Here is a 7,679-nt window from a genome sequence, read left to right as displayed (position 1 = left end):
AAAGCCGAGCCAATACACCTTCTGCGTGTCGCTGGTTGTGTGGTTGCGGCTTGGTCTGCTCTCGAGCGTGAAAAGATACTATCGCGCCGCCGACATCGTCGCTGTCGCGGTCGCCTTATCCGCTGAAAACCTCGATACAAGGAATCTGCATTATTTCAGCGGCTCATCGCTATAGCCGTGCTGCACGTAAGCGCTGGTGATAATGGTACGAGCGAATTAAGATGTCACGGTTGCGGTTTTTTCCCCGCTCGCTGCAGGCTTCGTTAGGAAAGTGTCCTTAAGAATGAAAAGGGTCAGTGCGTTCATTAAGTGCCGACATCATTAAGCAAATGATTAACAAACAACCAGGCAGCTAACCGGTGGAGTGTGGAAAACTTCATTTAACAGTCATTCAGAATGTACTTTTCTTTCACAAGTTTTTATCTAGAAGACAGTAGAAGTAGTACACAGTCTAGTAGAAGACAAATCAAAAAGTTTGTGTCTACTTTTCGAAGTGGATGTAGCCTGCTGGATACAGCTGGCAATGGTAAAGTCCAATTTACCGAAATTTTATTCGTGTACAAAAAATAAAATGAAATGTGCAGTGGCGACCAATTTAATAAGGCGTTTATGCAGTTTCCGATCTAAAAAGGCCCGTTAAGGATGTTATCGGGCAGCCCGTTAAGGATGACGTTAGGAGAATTTATTTTCATTCTGAGTATTTCAATATCTAAAAAAATATTACGATCATTCGAAAAATGGGTTTCGAAGTTTTATGGCAGAAATTTGAGGCTTTTAATAACAACGTCTAACAAATGGATTTGCTCGTCTTAACAAAATATGTTGGACATTGGTCTCGTCTTTGGAAAAACACTATTATTTTTTACAAAATCTATACAAAATAGCACATCAGAATGATTTTTTTTCGTCAACATTTGTGTAGTGTTTTTGTTGACCCTTTAATTTACTTTAATGGCCACCACTGTACTTACTTACATCGTTTCGGGGGTAAAGTGCTCAGGCAGCAAGTCAAACGATATCAATCTCGACCGAGGACACTGCTCCTCAGAAGCTGGCCTTTAAAAGTTTCCATCCGAGGCGTTGCTTCTTTCTTTATTTGGCAAAAGAAGTTCATGGCCGTTGTGCGGCCCACGCGTCGTAAGTAATTGTGAAACATGTGCCTTTGTTTGGGAAAATGTAGTCCAAGGTAAAACCGGTGGTAAGGCTATGGAACGAAAACTGCACATGAAAAGTTTTATAATTTTACATCTCACCAGAACAATATCGTACTTTGAGGGGAAGCACTTTACGCTGAAAGAGAAGATACACCAGAACAAACTCGCCCATTTAGCGCGTTTTGTTGATTGCTTTATTGTGTTTTTTTTCTGCTATAGGATGCATCCGAGTGCTGTATTACTGAAATGTGTAACAACGCAGAGTTGCTGTTATGAACGTATAATGGAAAAACTTTGTTTGACTCCGCTTTCGAATTGGTGGTAAGTTGCATCAGCTTCGTTTGTTATCTTTATCTCAGAAAATTGGCAAAAAAGGGGAAAAAAGCGATGGAAAAGGATGTATACTAAAACATGGCAGTAATAATGCGACGACAGGAGGTTCCGACAGCCGTGCGGTAGCGAGCCAACACACGCTTTTAAACGGCTGCCAGACGGATGCAATGAAAATGCACCGCAGCTTAGATTATTTATAGTGCGAGAAATGAAGCGAAAGAGTTGGCGTTTTCTTGTGGTGGAAATTCCATCGCTCATCCGGTGCCTTCATCCAACGCAAACATTCAGGCGAGTACACGGGGGGGAGGGTGTGTGGAGTATCCGGCAGAAATGAAATGTGTACCGGCGCAACGTCACCATTTGCCGGGCGAAAGTGTGCACCGAATTGCAGGAAGTGCAGCCTTTCTTATGCATTTCTTGATTTCCGTTCACACAAAATAGGTGGGCGCAAAGCGGGAATCTCGCAAGCGGGTGTGCGAATAATTTATCTCTAGCGAAACAGGACTCTCATGGCGATACTGTTCTCACACACGCAACCGAAGGCCCCGTCCTAGGGGGGGGGGTACCTTCAAAATCATAGAAAGGAAAGCTATCGTAACAAGGCGTGGTTGGGAAGGTGGTGGTGGTGTGATGGGAACCAGTGGGAACGGTATTCTTCGGTGACGTTGAGCTTCCGGCAGTCCGGAAGATGTGTTTTGCTTTTCATTTTCCACCTTTCATCCACGCCACAATGGCGCAGCACTCGGCAGAGGGAATTTATCTTTCCAGATCGTGATTCCGAACGAACACATCCAGCGTAAGATCCGTACCAAATGGTTAGTGAGTGGCAGTGAACTACGTTTTTTTTCTCTCACGTACTCTGTTCACTTTGTCACTCACTCCGCAGCTCCGTTCAATTTCGATTTACAACTAACGCGTTCGCGCAAATCGCGTGCCGCTACGAATGCCACATGGGCGGGAGACATCCCGACGCACTCGTGTCTTACCGAAGAACAAACCGGAACTACCTTTGCAAGAACACGATGGGCAAGATGGATCGTTTTGCCGGAAAGAAGATGTAACTGTCCCGGTGCATTTTATCACAGCGGAGACTGAGATGTGCATTGTGATACATGTGCAAGAAGTGCTGAGGAGTTACTTTTTTGGGCGTCTGTTTTGGTTTATTTTCAATGGTACACTACGTTTTTATATTGCTATAACGCAGTTTAGATTGCACGGATGGATTGCCGTTGACAGCTCGTTAGCTGTATGTAAATGTAGCCGAGAGTTTCCTTATTCCTGGGTGTGTTGAACAAACGAGTGCTGCATATTGTTCGAGACACCTTTGCGACCAGTAAACACTCGAAAGAGCTTGAGACAGTCATCCACTAAATCTGGTGGCTGAGTTTAAGATATTATTTACCTTCTTGAAGCCGGTACACGTTGAGTGCAATAGGCAATACACAGCGAAAATAGTACCACAGGACAGTATTTAATACGTACTTTTATAGTACAGTACAGTACATCAAGCATTTGTCTTGTGACTCAGTCTGTTTACCTCCGGGTGCAGTACGACAAAGAGACATCGTCTAGCTACACTATCAACTCCAAAACGGGCAAACGATCTCGAGAAAGGATAGATAATTTGGTTAAAACTTTCACCATTCACCGGTCTATCTTTCTCAGCGCACGATCGACCTGTTGCGTGACAATGTCCATCGAGCACTCAGAACTTTTGGAAACATCTTTCCCCGAAAAACCTCGCCACAAACATTGGAAAGTCATGCAACTAAACTTTAGGGCAATAAAAATCTACCGAGCGGGCTGGGGCAAGCGCTTTTGTGAAAGGTCATAAAAAAATCTGCTGTTAAATTTTACAATCTCGCCCCAAACTGTCGCTGTGGTTCGAAAGTATCGTGCCCCCAAAACACCGACCGGATGACTAAATTATGATCGAGAGTCCATGGCACCATGGGGTCGCCACGGAACAAATCGCGTGTAGAGAAATGCTTCCGAAAATACAAAAAGCGTTATTAAATAGAGTTTTTAAGCTATTTTAGGACTTAACATATGCACCCTATGCATCTTTATATTGTGGAATTTACCAAGTAAAGGGGTCTCCCCAAACCTCTTCGATCCTCGTGACCCTCGTGAGCCTTTAGTGCGGCCCGCTACATTATTGATGATTTTAATTTCATTAGAAACTGGTAATTGTTAAACACTATTAATTATTGTTATAGTTATCAAAAGTCATAAATTGTGTAACAAAAAAATATCCCAAAGTATGATTGTTTCTGTTATGTTAGAATTAATAATGATGTATGCATGCGGCCCGCGGACTGAAAAGTAGGGAGACTCCTGATCAAGTATAACAATTAGTACAAGTGTTCGTAAGTCGCAACCTGGTTACCTGGTGTTGTTCTAACGGAATAGAATAGTGTAATGAGCTGTGTGTATCCAGAATATCCTCTAAACTTATTCAATCCCCTCAAGAAATCTTCGGTGTAAGAGTACAACTCATCGACATCTATATTATGTTATTTATACTTTGTCGATAACTAGAGGAAAGCTTGAGATGTTTGCACCCATCTTATTTAAGTTATTCCACAAATTTCCCAATAGGAAAGTTCCTTAAAAAGAGCAATTTGGAAAGTTTGTTTCCTTTTGACAAATTTTGGGTCTCCAGCTCACTTAAATCAGGGAGTAATCACGAGTCAAAAATAAGATGCATAGAGTTTATCTATTATCTATTTGAATGTAACATTAAGTCAGTTAATTTGAAGCCGGAAAAATATGACCAGTCCAGTACGACAGTGCTGTTGCGGTGCAGCAAAGACGCGTCCAGTGCGGTTTGCAAGAGCTTTGAGGTTATGACAAAGCAGCAATCCCCACCAGAATTCACCGTGGATGGCGCAAACGCTCAACGCTTCTAAATGGTGTCCAGAATGGGGAATTATTATTTTAAGACGTACTTCGGGACGCCAAATTGACACTCATAATTGAATAACGCAAAGATACCCGCCAGCCGTGAGCGATGTGGTTGCATTAGTGCTTTCTTTGTTGCGATGCATGCAACATTCGCGCTCGCACCACGAAGCGAGAAGGTGGTGATGCTTATCGTTTTCTTTTTGTAAAGTAGTTATTAGCTCGGGTTTTAGATGAGAATTCATTACCCATCGGGGAAATTGATAGCTTAGCAATAAATCCACGCCGTTGTTATGGGCTGCACGAGGCTCGCTCCCGGACAATGAAACCGCGTAATGGTAAGGTAGGAAGGCGAAAGGTATGTAAATTTAATACACACCTTCTTCATGTTATCCATGCGCATCGTTCCTTTCACCTATCAATTCTCATAAAATCTCGACCATTTTTATGATGCACACACCACCCGACGGGACATCCGCATGGAGATGGGGAGGATTTTACTGAGGTGTAGCTGATGAGCATATTTGTGGCAGGGTGTGTGGCCAAACATCGACGGAAGCGGAGTGGCTGCTGATGAGCGTAGGAATGTTGGCGAACATGAAATCGTGATAAGGATGTGACTGCGTATATTGAAAGGACCCCCGGTACGCTGGAACACAATTGTTTGTGCACTCGGTGTGAGATGGTCGTGCGTGATAACATGGCCCCCGGACTTGTCTAACTGACATAACGATGATGATGGTGGTGATGCCGACGAAAGGAATGGCTTTTTGATTATTTAACATGCTAGCTGTTTTGTCGCCGTTCCTCTATATATATGTCCGAGTGTGTGTATCTTCATTTGTTCACCTGTTTTATTTTACATCTCGAGTTGCCCGGCCGGTAACGCTCCGGTAACGGTGGTGAGAGCCGGTTGTGGTTAGCTACAGCAACGCTACAGTGCAAACGTGGAACTGGAAACGCACCACTAAGAAAACAACGAACGAGACGATCTTTCTTTGCTGGGGGATGGCGTGAGAGAATTTATTTGCTGTAATTTGCATACTTTGACGGGGTTGTATGGGGGCAACCCTTACTTTCCGGGCGTTTGGGCGATCCCTGTGCGGTGTGAGTTTTATCTCGCCCTGTAGTTTGTTCACCGTCGTTGGGCCCATTTCTACACATTGCTGTTTTATTTGGTGTCTGTTTTGGTGTTATTTTTTTTTTTTGCTATCCCCTCTCTGTCTCGTCAACATTACGGTGGAACTCCTTCGAAGCCAAACTTACTGCCCATCGTACAGGAACTGGTGCGTAAAACAATGCTCATTCTCCACCCGTTTACCTTTGCGTTCTTGTGTCTATGTAAGGTTTGATAAAAAAATTATGTCTAACATATTTTTCTTACACCGGCATGGAGCATTGCAAGCGCCAGAATATCTAGACAAACTCGTCTGTGAGACAGTGCCGGTGAGAATGTCACAGGGTGGTGAGTGATGAGCATGAGCGAATGCAAAATGAAGGCAAATCTCGTCTAAAGCTGGGGTTTTTGGGCTGGATATGAGATGATGTCCTCTAGAGTCAGGGTACTGTTCTGTCCAAGGGCAACGGACCAACTATCCCTGGTGACAGTTATATTTTCGTTTGTTAGTATTTCCATCCGTTTTGGTGCACTCTTACAAAGGTTCGATTGTCTTATTTTTTTTTCAGTTTGTTTAACTTTAGACCAGGACTAGTGTGGCTTTCAGTGCCAGCAGAAGCGAAAGCTCGGTGTCTTTTTTATAGTTGTAACCGCTATCCTATCCAGCATTTATTGTTTCCGTGTAGCTTTTGAAGGGACTAGCTTCCTTCTAGAAAGCAGTATGAGCGTTATTTATATCCGGAGTTTTTGTTCGTTTACGAAAAATTGCATTTGAAGCTACAACGACGTTGGCATGTTGGGCGCCATTGGCACAGCAATCTGGGGGTTCCCCAGTGAAGGACACAGTTGAAGATACTGTCGATACATCTGGCTTTATACACACCCGTTACACCCGTTGACGGTGTAGACAAATGTGCGCGAATTATGGTTGGAAAATGACAAAGTAGTCTTGGCGCTTTATGCTGCACCTTGAATGTGCAGTGAGCGCTTTCAAAAGATGCTGCTGAATGTCTCCGTATGGTGTTACGAATGTTTTGTAATCGAAATAGAATAACCAAGAAACCCATTCGTTGCATTAGGTATGGCAAAAATTTGAATTGGAATTGTTTACAAATGGTTTATCATGGTTTGAAAGATAAATAAGAAAACCCGTTCGTTAGTGGCCTTGTTTCTATGCTGTGCATCTAGTCATTAACATGCAATGAGGTATCCTATTAGAGTAATTGCTACGTGGTACAGTTTTTGCCCTGCTTCAATTTGAAAACCAAGGACAGATTTTTCCGTTCAGAGCATGTTTACTTTTTGTTATTTTATTGAAAAGACTAGCGATGTGCTTAATAAATCTTTCTAGAAGAGCTATTTATACGAATCATTAGTAAAGGAGCGGTATCAGTTTATTATTCTTTGGAAAATATAAATTTCAAATAGTAGAAACAGTAAATATAATTGTAGGATTGTAGGATTATATAATTAATAGATTTTTAACTCAAACACCCCGGTGACCCTTTTTTTGATGAAGGATTCGCATCTGTATACTTATAATTTTCTATCTGTATTAATAAAAATATTCAGAAGCCAAAAGAAAGAAAAAAGCCTTAAATCATGTTTCTCGGAACAATTCACGGATTTTCGAGGATTCGTGAATCTTTGAGGATTTGTACGTTTTTTTATGATTCATGAATCTTTGATGATTCATGAGTTTTTGAATGAATCTTTAATGATTCATGAGTTTTTTAATTAATCTATGAAGAATCGATAATCTCTCAGGATTCATTGACCTTTGACGATTCATAAAGCTTCCATAAAGCTTTAAGGATTCATTAGTTTGTCAGCATAGATTCATATTGATTTATAGTCCTTCATTCATTCATTCACTGTTCTTCTCTCATACAGCTATGGAACAGCAAGTGTTAACGCGTTCACTGTGGATTATTTAACGCCCATCACATGATTAAATGTAAATGGTTACGATTTTTGTCTTGTTTTTAATTTCCATTGCGTTAGCATGAGCTTAACGAGTAAATGTGATTAATACCAAGAAAGGCACTTTTGTAATTACTGGCCCTGCTCACACACTTCCATCTCCATTTGCATTTAAAAGCGAACAAATGAGACACCTTTTTTCCCGAGTTGCACCAAGCACTAAGTATGGTTTGGGGGGGAAGGAGGTG

The sequence above is a fragment of the Anopheles marshallii genome, chromosome 2 (assembly GCF_943734725.1).
Source record: "Anopheles marshallii chromosome 2, idAnoMarsDA_429_01, whole genome shotgun sequence".
In the NCBI taxonomy this organism is placed as follows: domain Eukaryota; kingdom Metazoa; phylum Arthropoda; class Insecta; order Diptera; family Culicidae; genus Anopheles; species Anopheles marshallii.
The sequence above is the reverse complement of the archived record's forward strand: the minus strand, read 5'-3'. Positions refer to the sequence as shown.